The sequence below is a fragment of the Schistocerca nitens genome, chromosome 4 (genome assembly GCF_023898315.1).
Source record: "Schistocerca nitens isolate TAMUIC-IGC-003100 chromosome 4, iqSchNite1.1, whole genome shotgun sequence".
NCBI lineage: Eukaryota > Metazoa > Arthropoda > Insecta > Orthoptera > Acrididae > Schistocerca > Schistocerca nitens.
This window is the reverse complement of record NC_064617.1, coordinates 353,442,619-353,468,120: the sequence shown is the minus strand read 5'-3', so window position 1 is coordinate 353,468,120 and position 25,502 is coordinate 353,442,619. Positions and strand designations below refer to the sequence as shown.

Sequence of the window (25,502 nt, the reverse complement as noted above, 5' to 3'; positions counted from 1 at the left end):
CGTAAAAAAAGATGTTGTATGTCTTTATGCTAATTTAGATTTTTTAACCATCCAGCATATGCTTATGGACATTTGTTTGGTGTTGTTAACCTTCCGCTAGTCGAGCCTCTTTTCGTGCCATTCGTAATTGCGCCGCAGCTGGGAGGTGCTTTCCAATTTAAAAAAAAATCGCTAACATCTGGGCCCGTTGTAAATCCATGAATAAAATAGGAAACAACAAATTTTATGTGAGTGACTAACTTCATTGCATTTTAAAGTGAACAAACAAGCGCGTAACTTAGAATCCATGCACTTAGACGCGTGCACCTTTGAGGTACGCGCGAAGGTACGAATTGTGCCAACTTACATGCGTCATTGTGTGTCTAATTTTGACACGAGGTTTTTTTTTTTTTTTTAATGAGGTTACAATATTTATCATTTAGGCAACAAACCGCTATTTGTAACAGCTAATCGCGATATATATCGTGATAGGAATTTTTAATTTTTCCGTTATAACGGTGTTCTCGCCAGGGATCGCAAATATGCTCATCTGTCGGATAAATCTTGCGAGACTCATATTCTCTTTCCATCAGAGATACGTAAATACACTCATTTTACGGATATACCTTGCAAGAGTCACGTTATTGGAGAATCTAGATTAGGTCACTTTATATCTGAGTCCTTTTTCCTGTGCAGTCTGCGTCCCAGTTCTGAACTGATAAAGGTTTTAGACGGCTAGTATTTAGTTTTTTACGGACCTTGGTATTTAGTGACTGCTTACTTTGACAACACTGAACAACAAATTTGAAGCGAGTGTGTATAAATTGCATGATTTTGAGTTAGTTATGTTTATTTCAGTATAAAATGATACAAAATCATCATCTGCATAAATATTTAGCACTAGTTTTTTGAAAAAAGTAATCTATATTTTTGTATAAATAACTCACTAACTAAATATGCATTCATGTTCCAAGATCCAGCATAACAAATTTTAAGTGAATAATTACTGGAATTATGTTATGTGCTATCCATTTATAAATTTCATTGCCATTCTGGAAAGACAGAAGTAAAATATTAAGGAAAAATGAAGATAATATTACATGAATGAAAATACTTTTTTAAGTCTGCTTTGTACCAGAACTATGTAAAGCATAAAAGAAAATATATAAAGCAACTGGTCAGAAATGTATATAAACGATAACAAATGTTAAATGTCCATATGTACTGTATATACAACTACATATTTTGTTCAGAGATAAATTCAGATGATGATCATTATCGTTTGGCCATACGATTATACACATACTCGGAAACATCCCATATGACAGTCCAGCAGTAATCGGCTAAAATGGTAGGGCTCCACTTTCCGGCATACCTCTTATCAAATGTGGCAATATCTTGATGAAATTGCTCCACATGCTCATCACTTGCTGCACCACAATCTTTGGTGAAGAAGTCAATATGACTATGTAAGAAATGCATTTTCAATGACATGTTGCAACCAAGTTTTTCATAAAATGACAGCATGCTATCTACAATCTCCTTGTAATTTATTGCTCATTTGTTCCCTAAGAACTGTAAACAGACTGTCTTAAAAAAATTCCCATGCACACTTCTTGTCACCTTGTATGGTTCCATCAAAAGTATGGTCTCTAAAAAGCTCTCGAATCTGTGGGCCTACAAAGATGCCCTCCTTTACTTTAGTATCACTTAAGTAAGGGAATTTTTGCCTTGAGTACTTAAACACGTCACCATCGTCATCCATTCCCTTGACAAAGTTTTTCATGGGACCCAACTTGATGTGCAAGTTTGGGAGCAGAATGTTTTTAGAGTGAACTAGAGGTTCACTCTTAATGTTCTTTATACCTCATTGAAGAGATTTTCTGGTGGGATATTCATGTTTACTGTAATGAGATGCACGAGCTCGGCGATCCCATTCACAGAGAAAGCAGAAATATTTAGTATACCCTAACTGCATACCTAATAGCAGTGCAACCACGTTCAAGTCGCCACAAATCTGCCATTGAGAGTCATTATACTTGATGGTTTCTAGTAAAATTTTCATGTTTTGGTATGACTCTTTCATATGCACACTATCCCCAACTGGAATAGAAGGAAGCTCATTACCAACATGTAAAAGCACTGCTTTTAAGCTCAACTTTGACAAATCAATGAAGAGTCTCCACTCATCATGGTTGTAATTAATACTGACCATTTATGTCTACACAAGACACAAGAATATCTTGCATGTTAAAAAAAAGAGTGAATTGTTGCTCTCTTCTGCAGTAGAATGAAACATTTACACTGCTTCCGGAAAACTGCACTGCTGCAATCTTGATGCTGAAATCTCAGCCTTAGCTTTAGAGAGCTCCAAATCTCTAATGAGATCACTTAACTTATTTTGAGACAATTTTTGTGGATCATCAGTTGATGATATATTTGGAAGAAACTCTGGATCGTGCGATGTACATGGTTCAGGACATTAAGAATCCCCATCAGAAGTAATCTCATACTCTGTCGGTGGTTCAGGTATCGGCAATCCTTCACCGTTTAGAACTGGACATATGGCAGATGGAATGTTAGGATGGATCACTGTTCACATCTTAATCTTAGATATTCCCTTCTTGATAGTAACCATGCAAAAGTAGCAGTCACTGACATGGGTCGTTGGCTCATACCATATCATGGGCACTGCAAAGGGCATTGAACATCCTCTCCCATGCATCCAATTCCTGAGGTTGCTGGCACAAGTGTTGCAGATCACATGTGGAACCCAGGGTTTATCCTGATGACCTATTTTGCACCCAAAATAACAACTGTAAGCTTTTTGAATCAATGGCATTATTCGCTGTTTTTGTGAAGCAAATGCCACTTCTCCACACACATAGCAAAATGTGTCAGCACTGTTAACACAAACTCGTGCCGTTATTGTTCACTTCAGTAGCAGTCAACTTGAACAACTGGTGGTTAATCTGGAAACAAATGTACAAAAATTATTACATGCATCAATAAAGTCACTGAATTTGAAGAGGAAGGAGACAAAAAGATCACTAAAATTGGTATCAAAATGTTTATATCCAAAATATTGCACACAAGTAATACCAGGAACAATAATATAATCCATTGTTACTAGTTATTATGACTTTGACAAACCATTATAATATTTGATTTTAAACTTAACGTAAAAATCCGTTTATAATTATATCACAGTTATCTCACCATAATAACACAGTGTAAAATGAAAACTAGGGCTAATTTTGAATTGTCTTTGTGATATTCGCGATCAGCACATTAGAACTGATAGGAATTGGCTATTTTCATTCGATTTACATTTTCATTGTTGCACAGTGCAATTAAACGATAACTAGCAACCTGCCCCAACTCCTCCCGAGGAGCATTAAGTGGCCGGACGACGTGACGGCTTGTTGAGCATAGGATAATAAATTATATACACAAACCTTCTTTGTGAATCAGCCTACCTATTAGTGAAAACCGTACCCAAATCCCTATAATAGTTCCTGAGCTTAGCCCTCACATACAGACAGAAAAACTCGGCGGGGAACTTTAATTTGGTAATATGTATAGATGCATGCAGCAGTGCTACAGTCGTTCTTATTTGCTGTGCTGCATTCTTGCCATTTGTACGGTACTGAACAATGTAGCCATTTCTGGGCTATCGGGCATTACTTAAGAGTTCTTCAAGGAAAAGAGTCTTATATATTGTCGATATGTATCGTACAACAACACTATTTTTGACATTGTTACACAACTCTTTAGTGAGCATAACCATGGCAGAAGTTAGGGGCATAATGTCACTGTACTGGATTGAGGCCTTTGCGTCTAAGCTGAGCAGAAAGCTTGAACCATAGACTTTCACGGTTCACTGACAAGATATTCTGAGGCTTTCTGGAGTGCACCCAATATTTACAGGAGTGAAATTTTTTTATATATTTTTCAGTTTGTCAAGATGGTAGTCTAATGGGAAATAGAGTTGATGTTTTTGTTGCAGTAAACAAGAAACTCCAGTCCACCGAGATAAAAATTCAAGCTGCATGAAAGATGGTTTGGGCATGAATTAGTTTCAAGGGTGGGCACAAACTTGTAATTTGGACCTTCTACTGACCACCAAACTCTTCCCCAAATGTAACAGGAACTTCAGAATAATCCTCCACTCATTAATACATGTCCCCCAGTCATACCATCATTATTGGTGGATACTTTAAACATCCAAGTGGCGATTTATTGTATGTCTGCTTTCATCTTAGGCTTATCAACCAACATTTATTTAACAATTTTTCTGTCATTTTGCCAGTGCAAGTGGTTGACATTGTCAAATACTCGCCCTCCGCTCCAGTGGCTATTCCAGACACCCATGACGGCAAAATCTCAGAAAAATCATTAAATAAATGTCAGCCAAAGATCCCAAGATGAAAAACTGTGGACAACATGTCAACATATGACACAAAAGCCTCAGCAGTTGATTAGGATAATTACATTTTCGTTAGTTGTGGTCTTGACAATATATCCTACAAATAATACAAAATGTTTTTTCTTAAAATTACATGGAACAAATAGTCTGAAAGTTATCTCATAACAAAAATACATTAAATCTAATGGCAACAAATAGACTTGACTTCTTTGAGGACATCTGTGTTCAAACTCGTATCAGTGACCATTACACAGTTGTGACAATGATGATTACTAAAGTAAAAAGGGGAACTAAAACAAGTAGAAACACAAATGTTCAATAAGTTGTTTAAAGAGACATTCATGGCATATCTCAAAGAGGAGCTCATAAGTTCTGACAGTCGACATGTACATGATTACATTGCAGTGCTTACTCAAGTGTTTCGCAGTGTGTTCATAATACCACTTTGACTGTTTCTTTATTGTTCCACTCTTGAATAGCATGTAAGTCAAATGAACACCAAAATCTCTCTATTCAAGTTTAGTTTTCTCCTATTTTACTACAATGGTCATTTCTCGCAATGTAGGTGGGAGGCGGAACTGTGGCTCAAGTTTAAAAGAGCAGTTGACTAAGCACTGGGCAGAGATGGAGCTAGTGAAACATGCCATGTTCTACTTGAACAAGCATGCATTTCTTCTGACAACTTATTGCATTTGGGAGCACATTAATGCAGAATACTTTGCAGCATACATTTACTGTGATACACATTGTTGTTGTTGTGGTCTTCAGTCCTGAGACTGGTTTGATGCAGCTCTCCATGCTACTCTATCCTGTGCAAGCTTCTTCATCTCCCAGTACCTACTGCAACCTACATCCTTCTGAATTTGCTTAGTGTATGCATCTCTTGGTCTCCCCCTACGATTTTTACCCTCCACGCTGCCCTCCAATACTAAATTGGTGATCCCTTGATGCCTCAGAACATGTCCTACCAACCGATCCCTTCTTCTGGTCAAGTTGTGCCACAAACTCCTCTTCTCCCCAATCCTGTTCAATACTTCCTCATTAGTTATGTGATCTACCCATCTAATCTTCAGCATTCTTCTGTAGCACCACATTTCGAAAGCTTCTATTCTCTTCTTGTCCAAACTATTTATCGTCCATGTTTCACTTCCATACATGGCTACACTCCATACAAATACTTTCAGAAAAGACTTCCTGACACTTAAATCTATACTCGATGTTAACAAATTTCTCTTCTTCAGAAACGCTTTCCTTGCCATTGCCAGTCTACATTTTATATCCTCTCTACTTCGACCATCATCAGTTATTTTGCTCCCCAAATAGCAAAACTCCTTTACTACTTTAAGTGTCTCATTTCCTAATCTAATACCCTCAACATCACCCGGCTTAATTCGAGTACATTCCATTATCCTCGTTTTGCTTTTGTTGATGTTCATCTTATATCCTCCCTTCAAGACACCATCCATTCCATTCAACTGCTCTTCCAAGTCCTTTGCTGTCTCTGACAGAATTACAATGTCATCGGCGAACCTCAAAGTTTTTATTTCTTCTCCATGGATTTTAATACCTACTCCGAATTTTTCTTTTGTTTCCTTTACTGCTTGCTCAATATACAGATTGAATAACATCGGGGAGAGGCTACAACCCTGTCTTACTCCCTTCCCAACCACTGCTTCCCTTTCCTGTCCCTCAACTCTTATAACTGCCATCTGGTTTCTGTACAAATTGTAAATAGCCTTTCGCTCCCTGTATTTTACCCCTGCCACCTTTAGAATTTGAAAGAGAGTATTCCAGTCAACATTGTCAAAAGCTTTCTCTAAGTCTACAAATGCTAGAAACGTAGGTTTGCCTTTCCTTAATCTTTCTTCTAAGATAAGTCGTAAGGTCAGTATTGCCTCACGTGTCCCAGTATTTCTACGGAATCCAAACTGATCTTCCCCGAGGTCGGCTTCTACTAGTTTTTCCATTCGTCTGTAAAGAATTCGTGTTAGTATTTTGCAGCTGTGGCTTATTAAACTGATTGTTCGGTAATTCTCACATCTGTCAACACCTGCTTTCTTTGGGATTGGAATTATTATATTCTTCTTGAAGTCTGAGGGTATTTCGCCTGTTTCATACATCTTGCTCACCAGATGGTAGAGTTTTGTCAGGACTGGCTCTCCCAAGGCCGTCAGTAGTTCCAATGGAATGTTGTCTACTCCGGGGGCCTTGTTTCGACTCAGGTCTTTCAGTGCTCTGTCAAACTCTTAACGCAGTATCGCATCTCCCATTTCATCTTCATCTACATCCTCTTCCATTTCCATAATATTGTCCTCAAGTACATCGCCCTTGTATAGACCCTCTATATACTCCTTCCACCTTTCTGCTTTCCCTTCTTTGCTTAGAACTGGGTTTCCATCTGAGCTCTTGATGTTCATACAAGTGGTTCTCTTATCTCCAAAGGTCTCTTTAATTTTCCTGTAGGCAGTATCTATCTTACCCCTAGTAAGATAAGCCTCTACATCCTTACATTTGTCCTCTAGCCATCCCTGCTTAGCCATTTTGCACTTCCTGTCGATCTCATTTTTGAGACGTTTGTATTCCTTTTTGCCTGCTTCATTTACTGCATTTTTATATTTTCTCCTTTCATCAATTAAATTCAATATTTCTTCTGTTACCCAAGGATTTCTACTAGCCCTCGTCTTTTTACCTACTTGATCCTCTGCTGCCTTCACTACTTCATCCCTCAAAGCTACCCATTCTTCTTCTACTGTATTTCTTTCCCCCATTCCTGTCAATTGTTCCCTTATGCTCTCCCTGAAACTCTGTACAACCTCTGGTTCTTTCAGTTTATCCAGGTCCCATCTCCTTAAATTCCCACCTTTTTGCAGTTTCTTCAGTTTTAATCTACAGCTCATAACCAATAGATTGTGGTCAGAGTCCACATCTGCCCCTGGAAATGTCTTACAATTTAAAACCTGGTTCCTAAATCTCTGTCTTACCATTATATAATCAATCTGATACCTTTTAGTATCTCCAGGGTTCTTCCATGTATACAACCTTCTATCATGATTCTTAAACCAAGTGTTAGCTATGATTAAATTGTGCTCTGTGCAAAATTCTACCAGGCGGCTTCCTCTTTCATTTCTTAGCCCCAATCCATATTCACCTACTACGTTTCCTTCTCTCCCTTTTCCTACACTCGAATTCCAGTCACCCATAACTATTAAATTTTCGTCTCCCTTCACAATCTGAATAATTTCTTTTATTTCATCATACATTTCTTCAATTTCTTCGTCATCTGCAGAGCTGGTTGGCATATAAACTTGTACTACTGTAGTAGGTGTGGGCTTCGTATCTATCTTGGCCACAATAATGCGTTCACTAAGCTGTTTGTAGTAGCTTACCCGCGTTCCTATTTTCCTATTCATTATTAAACCTACTCCTGCATTACCCCTATTTGACTTTGTGTTTATAACCCTAATACACATTAGGGATAGGTATTATTAGCTCGTTACCTTTTTGTTTGCAAGATTGACTTTTACTAGTCGTTTGTTTCACAGTTAAATAATTAGGATACCATAGCATATATATTGAAACAGTTTTCCTATTCAGACAATGTCTCAAAGGGAAACCATTGAAAACCTTGAGAGACAAAAGTCAATCATACACTTGTCCATCTCAAGGATACTGTTGTTGATAATTTGAATCCTCTGATAAGTCAGAGAGGTCAACAATTTAGGAACTTACTTAGGTTGTTAAATTTGGGTAGCAGAGGTAAATAAATTCATAACTATAAAAAAATCAGATAAGTAAACATATTTGAAAAATTCATGTTCATAACTCTGGAGAAGTTGGTGAAAAAGAAATTACAAATGCTCCATTTGAGCAGCTTCTTGACAGATGCGGTGGAATGGTGTCAGAGGTATAGGCACGAGTAGGTGAAGTTCCAGATGTTCAAGAAGGCCACAGAAGGATAACTCATCGTGGTAGTGGAGGAGTGTGAATGAATCAGGAACAAGGTTGACAATGCTTAGAGTACACGAGTATGGTGGGATTGGAAGGTGGGGGGGGGGGGGAGTACATAGAATAACAGGAATTAATATTGAGAAATTGCATAGTTCTTTAAAAAGGAGGGATTACTCCACAAGAATGATTCATATGTTTCCCATAGTGAACCATCAGATTTGGAAGTCACTCACTGAGCAAAATGTCCTGCGGGTCCGGTTGTTAGAATAGGCCTGATGTATCCCTGCCTGTCGTAAGAGGCGACTAAAAGGAGTCTCACAAATTTTGGTCCTATAAGTTCAGGTTCCATTTTAGGGTTTGACCTGCCACTTTCTAAATTCTACAGAAGTGCGGGCCATGTGGGGAAGGACGTCTTACATGATGCATGAGTTATCAATAGTGTCCTTAAATTCAATCTCCTGAACCTCTTGTCATGGCTTTGCATCTCCACCTGCAATCCAGCTATTTGGGTGAGGACACTTTCCGGGGTATGTCATCTTCTTACATTGTTTCCTGTCCTCTTTCACATCCATGACAATACTGGATTTCTCTGCACCCAATATCCAGCATGGTAGCCAGTCCGTTGTGGTGGGGCCGTCATGTACCAATTTGGTGGTAGCCCTCTGATAACCCAGGGATCGCACTGCTGATGCCTGAGCCGTAAACTCCTTATGTATGCCAAGGAGTAGATGTCTGTCTTCCTGGGCCATCAGGACTCCCGGCAACCCCTGATCGGAGTAGGTGCATCCGGGCGAATGACCCGCAATGAAGCGGACTAAGTCATCTTTTGCTGGTGACCGTATGGCGCCAGCAGTCTCTAAAAAGGGCAAGATTGAGTACAATGCTGACAGGTATGACCCTAAATCGTTTCTCTCCCCTGCTACACCATGGGAGGAACGTAGGGCTACAGAAAGAAGAGAGCCATATTCGCTTCGGTATTTAGTCTGTAGCAGAATGGATTGGGACTTCTTTCTACCTATGTAGCCTCAGTTTTTTGTTGAACATCTTGAGGATAAGTGTGGGGAAGTGACAACACTGTCCAAGATGAGAAGTGGTGCAGTCTTGATTTACACAGCATCCCCAGCCCAATCCCAGGCGTTACTCACTTGTGACCAGCTGGGTGATATTCCTGATCCGTCACTCCCCACAAAAGCCTTAAAACATGGTCCAGGGTGTTATTTTCTATTGCGACCTCCTCTTGCAGTCTGACAACAAGCTCCATGCCAATCTAGAATGGCGGGTTGCTCATTTCATTTGGTGCGTTTACAGGGGACCCAAAGACAACAGGGTTGCTATCGATGCCTTCATCTTGGCCTTTGGGGGTAGTTCATTGCCTAAAAAAGTCAAGGTAATGGTTTACCAATGTGATGTTAAACCTTACGTCCCTTCCCCTATGCGGTGCTTTAAGTGCTGGCAATTCGGGCACATGTCTTCCCGCTGCACTTCCAGCATCTCATGACAAGACTGTGGACGTCCACTGGATCCAGATACTCCATGTGTGCCTCCTCTCAATTGTATCAACTGTGGAGAACACCACTCCCCCTGCTTGCCAGACTGCACAGTACTCCAAAAGGAGTGGAAAATCATGGCGTACAAGACCTTGGACCATTTGACTTACCAAGACGCTAAATATAAATTAGAACGATTACACCTCGTTCGCTTGACTTCCACATATGCTGCAGCTACGTTACCATTGCCGTCACACGTACCAGTTGTACCCACGAACAGTGGGCCCTCCGGGCCTTCGCAATACATCTGCCCCCTTGGTGGTAGGGGGAAAATCTCCTTCAGTTGCTCCCAAAGCACCTACTTAGGGAGCAAGCCGCCCCCCCCCTCCCCCCCCAAAAAAAAACGCAGGGGACATTGGTTTCCCTCCCACCAGGCAGAGAAGCAACGGCCTCCTCCCAAGATCTCCACTAATGCCACAGCAGACACTCACTAGTGGCTAAAGGACCCAAAAGCTGCTGGGCGAAGAGCTTCACAGTCTTCCTCTGTTCCTGAAGCTACTTTGGAGAAATCCTCCCAGCAAGCCCCTAAAGAGAAGCGAAAGGGCAAGCAAACAAAGAAGTCTGCTAAGAAAAAGGACCCTCCGGTGGCCCCAACACCACCACCACTCTGTACCAATTCTGCACCTGCAGATGAGGTGGAGATCTCAGTGCCCCGTGAGGGCCTGGATCTCACTGAAGCCTCATCCACAATAGGATAGATACAAATACTCAATCAGTGGCAGCAGGTGACCCTGAGGTGTAACCTGTCTCCTAGTGTGCTTCATGCCTTCCCAGCCTCATGATAACGACATCCTTCAGTGGAATTGCTGATTTTTTTTTTTTTTTTCTACTACCTGGCTGAACTACAGCAAATTTTAAGCTATACACCCGCTTTCTGCATTGCCCTTCAGGAAACCTGGTTCCCAGCAATGCGGACCCCTGCCCTTCGCAGCTATAGGGGATATTACGAGAACCTTAGTGACTATAATAGTGTGTCAGGTGGAGTTCGTGTCTATGTCCTGAACTGAGTATTCAGTGAACCTGTGCCCCTTCAAACCCCCCTTGAAGCTGTGGCTGTCAGGATAAAGACGATGCAGGAAATAACTGTCTGCAATGTATATCTTCCTCCAGATGGTGCATTACCCCTGAAAGCATTGGCTGCACTTATCACTAACTCCCTATACCTTTCCTACTTTTGGGAGACTTTAACACCATTAACCCCTTGTGGGGTGGCACTGTGCCTACTGGATGAGGTAGAGATGTCGAAACTTACCTGTCTCAACTCGACCTCTGCCTCTTAAATATGGGGGCCCCCACACATTCCAGTGTGGCTCATGACACTTATTCAGTCATTGATTTATCCCTCTGCTGCCCAGGACTTCTCCCACCTGTCCACTGGAGAGTCCACGATGACTTGTGTGGTAGTGACCGCTTTCCGATCTTCCTGTCACTCTCCCAGCGCCATTCCTCTAGACGTGTACCAAGTTGGGCTTTAAACAAGGCAGACTGGGAAGCTTTCACCTCTGCTGTCACTGTTGAATCTCCCCCACATGGTACCATCAATGTGGTAGTTCAGCAGGTCACTAGAACCGTTGTTTCTGTGGTGGAAAACATGATCCCGGCGAAAGTCAGTACCTTGGTGGTCGCCGGAAATAGCTGAGGCCATTAATAAACGGCTCTGGGCCTGCATTCATCAGCTTATAAAAACACGGAAACGGGAATGTTGGGAGAGGTACATCTCAACAATTGGCTGCTATGTGTCACTTTCCCAAGTGTTTGTGGGTACCAGATCCTGACAGGTTTCACTGGCTTCCAGTTTTCAGTCGTGATGTTGTGTGTCATGAACTTCTGTCGGCATTGTACCGTTCATCCAGAACGAGAACTGTACCTTAATGACAATCCACTCACTGTAGTCTAGACATATTGAATCTTAGGGCTGGTTTTCGACACCCATCAGCTGAAGGAAAAGTGCTGGTAGCACCTCAATGCCCTGCGCTGCCTGAGCAACACCAACTGGGTTGCAGATAGCTCTACGCTGCTGCAGCTCTACAGAGCCCTTGTTTAATCCCACCTTGACTATGGGAGTCTGGATTATGGTTCAGTGGTGCTCTCAGCTTGCGGTTGCTCGACCCAGTGCACCACTATGGCGTTAGACTGGCAACAGGAGCCTTTAGGATGAGTCCAGTGACCAGCGTCCTGGTGTAGGCCAGAGTACCTCCATTGAAGGTTAGGTGTGCACAACTGCTTGCCAGTTACGTTGCACATTCGTATTTCTCCTGAGCATCTGAATTACCATCTCCTTTTCCCACCCACGGCAGTTCATCTCCTGCATTGGAAGCCCAAGTCAGGGCTTACGATAGCAGTTCGTGTCCGATCTCTTCTATCTGAAGTGGAGTCCTTCCCTTTACCACTTATACTGAAGGTCCATACACGTACACCTCCATGGTGTACACCTAGGTCGAAGCTTCACCTGGACCTTTCACATGGTCCAAGGACTCAGTTAACCCTGCAGCTCTCCACTGTCACTTCCTGTCGATTCTTGATGTGTGCTGGGACCATGAAGTGGTTTACACTGATGGCGTAATTGCTGATGGTCATGTTGGCTTCGTGTATGTTCATGGAGGACATATTGAACAGCATTCCTTGCCATATGGCTGCAGTGTTTTCACCGCAGAACTGGCGGCCATTTCTTGCGTTCTTGAGCGCATCTGCTCATGCCCTGGCGAGTCATTTCTTCTCTGTACTGACTCCTGGAGCAGCCTACAAGCTATCGACCAGTGCTGTCGCTGCCATCCTTTGGTAGTGACCATCCAGAAGTCCATCTATGTCCTGGAATGGTCCAGTAGTTCCATGGTGCTTGTGTGGACCCCAGGCCACATCAGAATCCCAGGAAATGAACTTGCCGACAAGCTGGCCAAACATGTGACACGGAAACCGCTTCTGGAGATCGGCATTCCCGTAACTGAACTGCGATCATTATTACACCACAAGGTTTATCAGCTTTGGGAGACGGAATGGCATAATATCAGTACGCACAACAAACTGTGTACCCTTAAGGAGACTATAAATGTGTGGAAGATCTCCATGCAGGGCCTTTCTAACCTTCTGTTCCCACTCATTTTTATTTGAACATTTGGTATTCGGTTGACACATTCAACCCTTTCCTCCATCATTTCGAAGGGTGTATAATGTGTCGTTGTAACTGGAAGATAATTCATGATCTCTTCAAACGCTGGAAGACAATCAATCCATGCTGTCTATTTTGCATGACAGTAGGTTCACATTCTGAATCTGTTAAGTTTGCTATTTACTCGTCTGATGGGATTTTCTTTGGTACGGTACTGGGCAGTGAATATCTGTCAGATACCTGCTTGACTTCATGCATTTCACTAAGAAAAGCATGTGAAATAGTCACATTATCAGATAAAATTGCGTGCAGTTTACCAACGTGCAGAACAAAGTCTTCGAATAGCCTCCTCAGTATAGGTGAACACATCGTTGTTTCCAGTAGATAGAGCTTCACATATTTGCTAAATGCATCAAAAAAGGGAACCATGTACTTCCAGCCACCTATAGATGTCAGCTCAGGGCCACTTTCATGCACACACAGTTATGAGTGGATTGCCTGGAATGATTGAATGCAACAGTCCTTGATACCTCTGCTGTATGGCTTTGCATTTTGGCAGATCTGACAAGATCTTATGTTGCATTGAACCTTCTTACATCTGGAAGGTAGCAGTAGACTGGAACTTTCCTGGCACACATAAGTGCTCCGAAGTGGTCCCATGAGTGATGCATATCAGATGATTTTCTTTTTGTACACTTCCTGGATGCTTACACACCTACTCGTAGCATCCACATTCTTTCTATGAAATAGTACAGTATACACTAGCTTGTAAAACTTATACAGTTTGGAATCTGGTAGCTGTTAAAGTTTTCAAATCACAGTAGACGACAGTTGATCTTGCTCTTGCAATGCTGCCATACTTTTGAATAGCTATAAATAGTAATTCTGGTTAGTCTGATCTTGCAGTAACATGACTGACAGGGAATTCCTTGCTTTGATCATCAAACCTGTTTCCTGATATTTAGCCCTTTGGGTAGCCTCGACAGGGCACCTGCAATAATGTTGTCTTTTCTTGTAATATATTTAATTTGGCAGTTATATCTTTGCAGAGATATTACCCATCAAGCGAGTCATGCACGTAACAGTTTATATACCAGAAGAAAGCTTAAAGGATGAATGCTCAAACAATTGTGTGGGACCTATACAAATAATAGTTGAACTTTTGAAAGGCCAACACAATTACCAATGCTTCTTGCTCAGTTGTATACAAGTGTTCACACAGTGATAAAGTTTGACTGGCAAATGCAAAGGGACAGAATGTTGGTGCTCCATTGATGATTGAGGCTTGGAATAAACAAGACCCTAACACTATGTAGGGTGTGTACGTAAGTAAATCAGATTCAGTTGACATGCCGTACAGGTAGAGAACCACTGAATTCACCAGTGTAGTCTTACTATCATTGAAAACTGCTTTGCATTCTTTTGCCCAATGCCAAAGCATGTTTCTCCACAGTAGACTCAACAGTGACTAGGTGTTCAGTGACTGATCTGGCATAAAATACCTAAAAAATGAGGCAAGCCAGAGAAACCCTTTTAATTTGCTCGTAGTTCTAGGTTATGGAAAGTTTCTGGTTGCACGAATCTTCTTGAAGTCAGGCAGAACCCCGTTTTGAATCTATAAGATAACAGGGAAACCAAAGTAGGACTTCTGGAGGTTAGCTGTTACTCAAGACTCATGAAACGTCTCTAGTTCGTGGGCTAAAAGAAAAACATGTTTGTGCCATGTTGATATAACAATTAGTGGATCATCGACAAACATGCATTTTCACAGCAAAGACCTGAGCATGTAGTCCAACACAGAAATAAACACAGCAGAGCTCACATGGAGTCCAAAGGCAGTACATTTAAACTGATAGCTTTATCTGGTGAACAAAAAGGCCATGTACTCCCTCGAGGATAGTCCGAGGACTACTTGCCAGAATGAAGCTCTGAAATGTGTACGGAAGTACCTAACACCATTTAACTTTAATATTAGTTTGTCTGTATTCTCTGGATGTGTGTGTATTGGAACTGTCATGTTATTCACCATCCAGGTGTTGGGTACCAAGCAAACCTTCCCACCAGGTTTGGGCCCCATGAGGAGTGAACTGCGTATGGACTATTTGATGTATCTTCTATTTTATTGCATATGTTAGTTTGCAAGGAACAAGATAATAGCTCTGAAAAAAAGTTGGGTGGTGTGGGTAAACCTCAAGATCACAAATTTATCCTCAGATTATAGGTAGTGGGGTGAACCTCAAGATTACACGTGACCTCAGATTATACCTGGCTTCTCTTCAAAAACACTGCAATAATCACTAGATTATTTGCTAACTGAGTCCTCTGCTCAGGCATAAAATGCTCTGGTTGTTTAATTTCTCCTGTACTTGGTCAGGTACTCGGGCTTTGGAGCTCGCAGATTTCTACGGCTGTTACCCATAATTAACTGAATAGGCTCCCCATGCCAGCGTCGCTAGTGTTTGTGTTCACTCTGTAGTAGGTCTAGAAGGATCTTTGGAAGCACCATTATCAGGAACCCCTGTATCTAAAATTACTGCCACAGGAATTCCTTCCACTATAACACTGCGTAGTGTCCTCATTGGTTTGTGTCTGTGCAGAGTTCATAATCTTTTAGACACTCTCCATCATCGTAATACATGAAGTTGACCATTTGTCTATAGCCCCAGCAAACACTATTGGCCACCTCCTTGGGGCCTGAAACGGTCGGAAGTAGTTTAACTCCCTCATTCCACATTGTGGGGCATACTCATCATGGCTATCGACATTTAGTTCATTTGCCTATTACTCTTGTCAAGTCTAACTCACTGAAGTACGTTAAATGCTGACTAAGATTGTTAAATTGCAGTTCATTAAAGTCTGTTGTACAGATATTTTCCATTTCCTGTAGTGAACTGAGGGGGGGGGGGGGGGGAAGGAATTAACGAAATAGATCTTTGACAGCAGTTCCTCATGGATTCCAGCAGTCTGAATGCAGTATATCTGTAGTGGTAATTATCTCTGCAGGTTGAGTCGAAGAAAAGTGTTTTACATTGTTAAATATTCTGAATATATTACCAGAAAAACGTTTGCTATAACTGAATCCTTACCACACTCCAGAAAAAAAGTAAAATTGTAAATAATTCTTCTCATCACATAAATGAATCAGAGATAACCTAGCACCTCCAAGTAACACAGCACCCGTAAGAGTTTATATATTGTTATTGCTGCTTGCAAGTAACTCACTGTGGGAAAAAATTTGTTTACAATTGTTGCACGGAACATGCCATAAATCACATTTAAATAAATTGTCTCTCAGGTCTGCAACCTGTATTAGTACCATTTCATATCAGTATGTTTTACCGTAAGACAAATTAATATGAGCACATCGTGTCATTATATTTGATCCATAATATTTGTAGGAAAAAATGTGCTGATTGTGGTGGCTTGTGACTTGTGGCTCGTTGTGGTTCCTGTTGAGTGCCTTCTGTGATGGCTGCTGGAGTGGCATAATGGTGCGGTGTAAATCTAGAGGTCAGGCTCAACTGAGTAGAGCCGATGACCTGAGAGAGATGGAGCTGCTGGGCATGGCCTCCAAGGCAGTTCCGTGAGCGCTCTAAGATCGTGGGACAGCATGTCACCAATTTCTCCAGCCTTTATTGACAGTAGGTGACTCCTGATGATGCCACTGCTTCTGTATTCTAGCGGCTCCTGATTTGGCCTCACACAGGCTGAATTAACCCCATACCACACCTCCCTATCCCAGATAAAGTATGTACCAGCATTCAAACTGGAGTCCTTGCACACCAAAGGCAATGACGCTATCCATTCGGCATGACTAACTATAAATACTGAACAAGTTCAAATAATGGCAGCCTGAATGGTCACCACTTTGCGTAACCCACAGAAAAGCTCCCATAGGGAAACATGTTTGGCTACCATGCGGCCCCATTATGTCCTTTTTGTGCTGCATGCTTATACTTTCACTATCCCTTTCCCCCCTCTTCTTCTCCATCAGATGATTTTCTTGGTGCTAACCCTGCTTGGATCTGGTTTATGATTGGGCCTTGAGTTTCCACTTCTAGTGCATTCTACAGTTTTCCATTAAATAAACATGTGATCCCCATTTTTGGGATTGACCTGCTGCCAACTTTCAAAATTCTCCAGAAGTGTGGATTGTGCAGGAAAGTCACCCAATGTGGTGTGTGTTCCACCTTGTGCCTTTCCATCTGTGAAGCCTTCCCTTTAAAGTTTTAAAATGCCAAAAACCGAGCACCATTGTGGGAGGGGGGGTCGTTGTCAAGTATCTGCATAATGGTAGCCCCCTGAGCACAAAGGGATTGCACTGTTGGTGCCTGATCTGAAAACTCCTCTTGTATGCCAAGGAGTATGTGCCCATTGGGGCTGGGTCACAGGGACTCAGAGCTACAGCTTACTGGCCAGGTTGCCATTATTGGCTGGACCCTGGGTGGTGCCCATGGGGAGAGCCCCCATTCAAAGTGGGTGGCACCACAGTGGATCAGCATCAAATAAGTGAATATAGTTATTGCCTCCTGGTGGCTATTCAGCCTCAGCAGTCGCTATGGAAGGACAGCCCTCTTTCAGTGCAGAGATACAACCCTAAAATGTTTCCTTCCTTGGCTAGGCCATGTGAGGAAGTTAGGGCTAAGCGGCAAGCAGAACGATACTCCTCGCAATACTTGGTTTGTACAAGGATTGATCGTGATTCCTTCTTGGCCTCAAAGCCCTTGTTCTTTGTGGAGAACTTAGAAGACAAATTTGGGGAAATGGCAGCCATCTCTAAAATGAAAAGTGGGTCAGTTTTGATCAAAATGGCATCTCCTACCCAGTCACAGGCACTGCTCGCTTGTAACAAGCTGAGTGATATACTGATGACTGTCACCCTCCATACCAGTCTAAATTTAGTTCAAGGCATCATTTTTCACAGAGACCTGCACTTACAATCTGATGATGAGCTACATGCCAAGTTGGAGCTATGCGATGTACACTTTGTTTGTCGCATACGTATGAGGCCAAAGGAAAATAGCATTGCTACTGTTGCCTTCATCTAGGCCTTGCCTGAAAGGGTGAAGGTGATGAAATACTAATGTTATGTGAAACCTCCAGCAACACAGATCCCAGCCCTTTGTGGATACTGGATATATCATAAGACTCGTGCTGCATATGACAGGGAGTCAGGCGGAGTTTGCACATATGTTCTAGACACACTATATAGTGAATTCGCACCTCTTAATACACTTTTGGAGGCTGTGGCTGTTCGAGTAAGGGTATTTCAAGATATTACCATCTGCAGTGTCTACCTCCGTTCCAATGGTGAAGTGTCTCAGAACACACTGTTTGCTTTGGTTTTTCAGCTCCCCCCACCTTTCTTAAACTGGGGTGATTTCAACGACCATAACCCTTTGTGGGGTGGAACCATGGTCACTAGCCGCAGTAAAGACGTCGAAAATTTACTGGCACAACTTGACGTTTGCTTGTTGGATACTGGTACACCCTCCCCCCCTCTCCCCACTTTCCATTAGTAGCCCTTGCCTTCTCCCACCCTTCCACTGAAGGATCGACACTTACTTGTGTGGTAGTGACCATTTCCTCCTGATCTTCCTGTCCCTCCTTCAGTGTCACTCCCCTGGATGCCAGGCCAGATGGGCTCTCAACAGTTCTGACTGGGATGCTTTTGCCTCTTTGTCAACCTTGGCTCCCCGCTGCATGGAGATATCGATGAGACAGCCCAGAATTCAACTACAGCCATTCTTCCAGCAGCTGATTTGGCAATCTGCTGTTCCTCAGACCCCATCATAATGGAAGGCAATACCTATCATCCTTGAAAATCGCAGAGGGCATTCAAGATTATATGCGGGCTCCCATTGATGAAGCATCTCATTGTCTTTAAATGGTTCTGTGCCTGGGTCTGCCATCTAATATAAAAATCATAGTGAGAATGCTGAGAACAGTAAGTTTCAACCATTGAACCACATACCTACCCTTCGCAGGTTTGTGCTAAGGTCAGATGTCTCCTATTGATACCATACATCTGCAGGTGTAACTGGTATTACTTTGAATGGCACTGTCTATACTGACCCATATGCCGTTGCCAAACATTTTGCTCTGTGCTATGTTCAAGCCTCAGTGTCTGATAATTAGCAAATTGCCTTTTGTGTGCTAAAACAGTATTGGAGGGAAATCAATTGCCTTTTACTACACACCGGGTGGATCCGTATAATGCTCCATTCAGAGACTGGGAATTTGTCAGTGTCCTAGCCCATTGCCCTGATACAGCCCCTGTTCCAGACCGCATCCACAACCATGACCACAGGGTCATATCCTTGCCATCTTTAAGCCCATCTGGAGCAAGGACACGTTCTCATCGCATTGGCGAGAAAGCATCATTGTCCCAGTACAAAAACCAGGTAAGCACCCTCTAGGAATGGACAGTTATCGCCCAATAATAAGTCTCTCCAAAGTTCTCTGTAAGTTGCTTGAATGCATGGTGTGCTAGTGGATGTGTTAGCTCCTTAAGTGTTGGAGGTCTTCTCGCGCCATCCCTGGGTGGTTTTCACCAAGGGCATTGCCCTACTGATAATCTGGTTTACCTGGAGTGTACCATCCAAACAGCTTTTGCCTGATGTCAACATCTTATAGTTCACCCTGCAAAGGGTTTATGACACCACATGGAACATATCCTAGCTACCTTACATGAGTAGGGTCTCCGGGGTCCACTCCCGATTGTGATCCAAAACTTTCTGTCACACTGTACATTCCAAGTTCAAGTTAGTGCCTCCCACAGTACCCCCAATATCCAAAAGAATGGGGTCCCGCAGGGCTCTGTACTGCAGCAGCTCTGGAGACCTCATTATCCTTGTATGCTGATGACTTTTGCCTGTACTGTTGCTCCTCTGGTGTGGGTGTTGCTGAACGTCAAGTGCAAGGTGCTAATAGAAGGTGCAGGCATGGTGCCTCTCCCATGGCTTTCGATTTTCAGCTGCCAAGACTCGCATCATGGACTTCTGTTAACATTGTATCATTCATCCACAATCAGGACATTACCTCGACAATCAACAACTCAATGTGGTGGAGACTTATCGCTTTTAGGACTGGTCCTTGATTCTCGGTTGATGTACATTCCCCATTTCGCCAGCTTAATTGAAAGTGCTGGCTGCACTTTAATACACTTCACTGCCTGAGTTACACCAACTGGGGTGCAGGTCGCACTGCCCTTCTGCAGCTTTACAAAGCCCTGATACAATCCCACCTTGATTATTGAAGTCTGGCATACATTTTGGTACTGCCCACAGCATTGCAGATATTGGATTCGACACACCACTGTGAGATTCGACTTGGGACAGGAGCCTTTTGAACTAGCCCTGTGAACAGCTTACGCGTGAAGGCTGGGTTCTCTCCATTTTGGATCAAGTGCCAACAACAGCTTGTCAGTTATGCTACCCACATTTGCCACTCTCCTAAGCATCTGAACTACTGTCTCCTCTTTCCAAACATGGTAACCCAACTACTGCAATAGCGCCCCCAGTCAGGGATTAAGATTGCAATGCACATCCGATCTGTCCTCTCTTAACTTCAGTTGTTTCCTCTTCCACCTCTCCTCTGGGCTCACTCACGTATACCTTGGTGCATCCCTCGGTCACAGCTTCATCTTGACCTTTCACAAAGTCCAAAAGACTCAGTTCATCCCGAGGCCCTCTGCCACCAATTTTTCTCCATTCTTGGCGCATTCCAGGGTTCAGAAGTAGTCTATACTGATGGCTCGATGGTTGCCGACCATGTAGGCTTTGCTTATACTCAAGCAGGACATTCTGAATTGTTCTCTTTGCCGGATGGCTGTAACGTTTTCATTAGGGAGTTGGTTACCATATCTCATGCTCCTGAGCGTATCCTTTCCTGCATTGGTCTGTCCTTTCTCATCTGCAGCAACTCCTTGAGCAGTTTGCAAGCTCTCAACCACTGCTATCCTCGCCATCCCTTGGTCATTGCTATCCAGGAGTCCCTGTATGCCCTTGAACAGTGTGGACACTCAGTGACCTTAGTCTAGACCCTGGGCCACATTGGGATCTTAACGAATGAGCTTGCTGATGCCTGGCCAAACTGGCTACCAGTAAACCATCACTTGACGTATTTCGTCGCGGCGAGCTCTATTTACGAAATTTCAGTCACCAACTTTCTCTTCCGAATGCGAAAATATTTTGTTGAGCCCAACCTACATAGGTAGGAATGATCATCAAAATAAAATAAGAGAAATCAGAGCTCGAACAGAAAGGTTTAGGTGTTCGTTTTTCCCGTGCACTGTTCGGGAGTGTAATGGTAGAGAGATAGTATGATTGCCCCTTTCAGATAGCACTCCAGCGCCTGCAAGACCTTAAGGATTCATTACTCTTGATAGTAGTTGATTAGGAAAGAACAGTTGAACAGTCTTCTACGCACCTCTGAGAGGGTAGGTTCTGTTCTCATTTTAGCACTTGAACCATATGTGGTCCATTGAGATTTTCCTAAATGATACTGCAATTCACAGCAACACTTGTTATCTAGTGCAGAGCTGTCATACATTTTAATTGATATCTTAATGAATTGACCTCAAAAATTCAAAGTAACTCAGTTTTTCTTACATTAAGACAGTGAGCATTTTCATTGTAACTTGTAGCTAAGTAACTGACATCTGTATTCTTTTCATGATTGTGTGGCTGTATCTTCATTAAAAGCTGTATTCCTTCTAACATCTGGTCATTTCTTGATCAAGACTGAAGTTCCAGAGAAACTGGTATAGGCATGCACATTCAAATACAGAGATGGGTAAACAGGCAGAATATGGATCTGCGGTTGGCAATGCCTGTACAAGGCACCAGGTGTCTGGCACAGTTGTAAGATTGGTTACTGCTGCTACAGTGGCAGGTTATCAAGATTTATGTGAGTTTGAACGTGGTGATATAGTCGGCACATGCGCGATGGGACACAGCATCTCCGAGGTAGCGATGAATTGAGGATTTTCCCATACAACCATTTCATGAGTGTACCGTGAATATCAGGATTCTGGTAAAACACGAAATCTCCGACATTGCTGTGGCTGGAAAAAGATCCTCCAAGAATGAAACCAATGACAATTGAAGAGAGACATTCAATGTGACAGAAGTGCAACCCTTCTGCAAATTGCTGTAGATTTCAGAGATGGGCAATCGACAAGTGTCAGCATGCGAACCATTCAACAAAACATTGACTGGAAGCATTTCGCCTGGTGGGATGAGTCTCATTTCAAATTGTATCAAGCTGGTGGACGTGTACGTTTTAGGAGACAATATGCATGTCAGCAGTGGACTGTTCAAGCTGGTGGAGGCTCTGTAATGGTGTGGGGCTTGTGCAATTGGAGTGATATGGGACCCCTGATATGTCTAGATGTGATTCTTACAGGTGACACATACGTAAGCATCCTGTCTGATCACCTGCATCCATTCATGTCCATTTTGCAATCTGAAGGACATGCGCAGTACCAGCAGGACATTGTGACATCTCGCATGTCCAGAATTGCTACAGAGTGGCTCCGGGAACAAACTTCTGCGTTTAAGCATTTCTGCTGGCCACCAAACTCCCCAGACGAACATTTTGATCATATTTGGGGTACTGTGCAATGTGCTGTTCAGAAGAACTCTCCATCCCTTTGTACTCTTACATATTTGTGGATAGCCCTGCAGGACTCAGGGTGTCAGTTCCATCCAGCACTACTTCAGACGTTAGTTGAGTCCATGTCACGTCATGTTGTGGCACTTGGGTGTGCTCATGGGGGCTCTACACAATATTAGACAGGTGTACCAGTTTCTTTGGGTCTTCGGTGTAATTTAATCATTTGGTCACACCATAAGGCTTTATAGCCCCCAATTCCACTTAATATATATGGTCGTATCACTAACGTTCTCCTTATAACAGATATATTTATCATCATCCTGGACTAGACATTTTCTTTTTATTTGTGCGCCATGTGTCTTGGTATCTTGGCAAAGTGCTTGCCTATGCTCTACCATCATCTCACTGCAGAGTGAAAGTATTGAGGCCGAGTAAATTTTTTAACCAGAGTATCTCAGATGTCAGTTATAAGTGACTAGTTCATAATACAGAATTGGGAAGTGATAATAAGAATCCTTAATAGCTTACATTGTAGCAAAGTGCTTGTATATAGTTACTCTTGGGTTTGATATACTTTTGATATAGTCAATGCAGAGGGCTGCCAGTAACTGTATATCGGTAGAAAAAAAGTGTTTACAGCACAGAAGCAGCAGACACAAACATAATTTTATTTGTGATTCTTGAGTTTCTCCTGGCGTATTTGATAATCAAAATATCCATGGGTGTACTGCCGGTCTAAAGCGTCCAACGGGCACAATATTTTGTCGATCATACATGTCGCCATCATCAGGTGAACTGACGGACTGAGCTCCTGTGAACGTGCCGGCACGGAGATCCGTACGCTAAGGCTGCTCAGAGGGAACTGGGTTCGGTCGCGGCGGCAGCCGATTTAAATACCCTCCGCCCGCAGCGCACTCACTGCGCCGTCCGCGCCCCGCGCCACGGTCGCGCGGTGTAACAGATTGCGACATCGTCTGAGATGACGTCGGTGTGATGGCTCTGTCCGCCGTGGTCGTCACAACTATATGTTTGCTCGATTTACTCTTGATTAACCCAATCGCTGGTTCCCAAGCCTTGCTAAGATTATAGCCACAGTCATGGTTTATGAGGTCGTCATTGGTGCGAATTTCGGTGGCCCCTCTAACAACGCTGTCCCAGTATCTCGACGTCTGTACCAGAATCCTCGTGCATTCATACTCCATAGCGTGATTTTCTGACAAACAATGTTCAGCGACCGCCGACTTGCTCGGATACATCAGTCGAGTGTGCCTCTGGTGTTCACGGCATCGATCCTCAATGGTACGCATCATCTGACCAATATACGACTTGCCACATAGACACGGAATCTGGTATACGCCGGCCTTCCTCAAACCGAGGTCATCTTTAGCGCTCCCCACCAGTGCACGAGTTTTATTCGGAGGACAAAACACAGTTCTGACCTGGTGTTTCTTCAAAATGCGGGCGATTTTTCCCCGAGAGTGCGCCTGTATATGGAATAAACGCAGTGCCTACCTCCTCTCTCGCGATTTCATCCATCTCCACAGGTTGTGCTGTAGTGGTTGGGCCACTCTGCCACTCTGAGTATTCATTTTTTCAAAATACAGTTCTCAGATGTTCCAATTCCTGGGGTAGACTCTCTGCGTCAGAGATAGTGCGCGCCCTATGTACTAGAGTTTTAAGTACCCCATTCTTCTGTGAAGGGTGGTGGCAGCTGTCTGCGTGTAAATACAGATCAGTGTGCATTGTCTTCCAATACACCCCATGACCTAGGGTGCCGTCAGCCCTTCTCTTGACCAAGACGTCAAGGAAAGGTAATTTACCCTCCGTTTCAGTCTCCTTTGTGAATTTGATGTTGGGGTGTATGGAGTTTAGATGTGTAAGGAAGTCAAGGAGTTTATCCATACCATGTGGCCAGATGACGAACGTGTCGTCCACGTAATGGAAAAAGGATCTCAGTCCGTCAGTTCACCTGATTATGGCGACATGTATGATCGCCGAAATATTGTGCCCGTTGGACACTGTAGACCGGCAGTACACCCGTGGATATTTTGATAATTTTATTTGATTACGATTTACAAAATTTATTCAGATCACCTTCAGATTCAACAGGATGCAGTACTTGAAAAATACACTGTCCAGTCACATCAGTGTGACCACCTGCTGAAAGCATAATAACAATTTATTTCTGTGTGAACAGCTGCAAGACATGCAGGAAGAGAATCATTGTGGTTCTCAAAGATACCAACAGCAAGGTAAAGCCATTTCGACCAGTACTGTGGCCAGCTGCACTGGGTTTATCAGGTGAGGATCCATGGGCACAAACAGCCTGATTGAGCTGGGATTCTCTATTGGGTTTAAATGCAGGGAGTTTAGTGGCCTGGGGACTACTGTAAACTCATACTGCTGCTCTTCGAACCATGCACATACTTGACATGTTACTTTGTCCTGCTGGTAGGTGCCATTATGCCGAGGAAAAACAAACTGCTTTTAGGGGTGGACATGGTCCCCAAGGATAGGTGCATACTTGTGTTGATCTTCTGTACCTTCCAGAATGAGGTGGTCAACCAAGGAATGCCCTTTGTCCTGGAACCTTTTGATGATTGTTGCAGGGTGTCTGCTTTCAGACATTTCATGCCATAAACACCAATGGTCTTCTGTCCAGTGGATCATAAAATGTGATTCATCAGTAAAAACCTCCTGTCACCACTTAGTGGATGTCCAGTTGCGGTATTGGGATGCAAATTAAAGCCTTCATTGCCCATGAACAGCTGTCAGCATGAACCAGGCACCAGTTGTGGAGACCCACACACAAAAATGTATGCTGAACAATTGTTTAGGAGACACCTTGGTAGCCCACTTGGTTCATCTAGGTGAT

At 43.0% G+C, this 25,502-nt stretch overlaps 1 protein-coding gene across 7 annotated transcripts in view; it reads left to right on the top strand.

Moving 5' to 3' along the window:
- Positions 1–25,502, top strand: part of LOC126251818 (D-aspartate oxidase) — a 253,875-nt gene that overhangs the window by 143,377 nt on the left and 84,996 nt on the right. The window contains exon 1 of one of the 7 annotated variants that reach the window (XM_049952474.1): positions 646–792. The exons of the other annotated variants lie outside the window; for them this stretch is intronic. The gene's annotated coding sequence lies outside the window, so the exon portion shown is untranslated. Of the gene's footprint in view, positions 1–645; positions 793–25,502 lie in introns of those variants that run through there. 7 annotated transcript variants of the gene reach the window in all.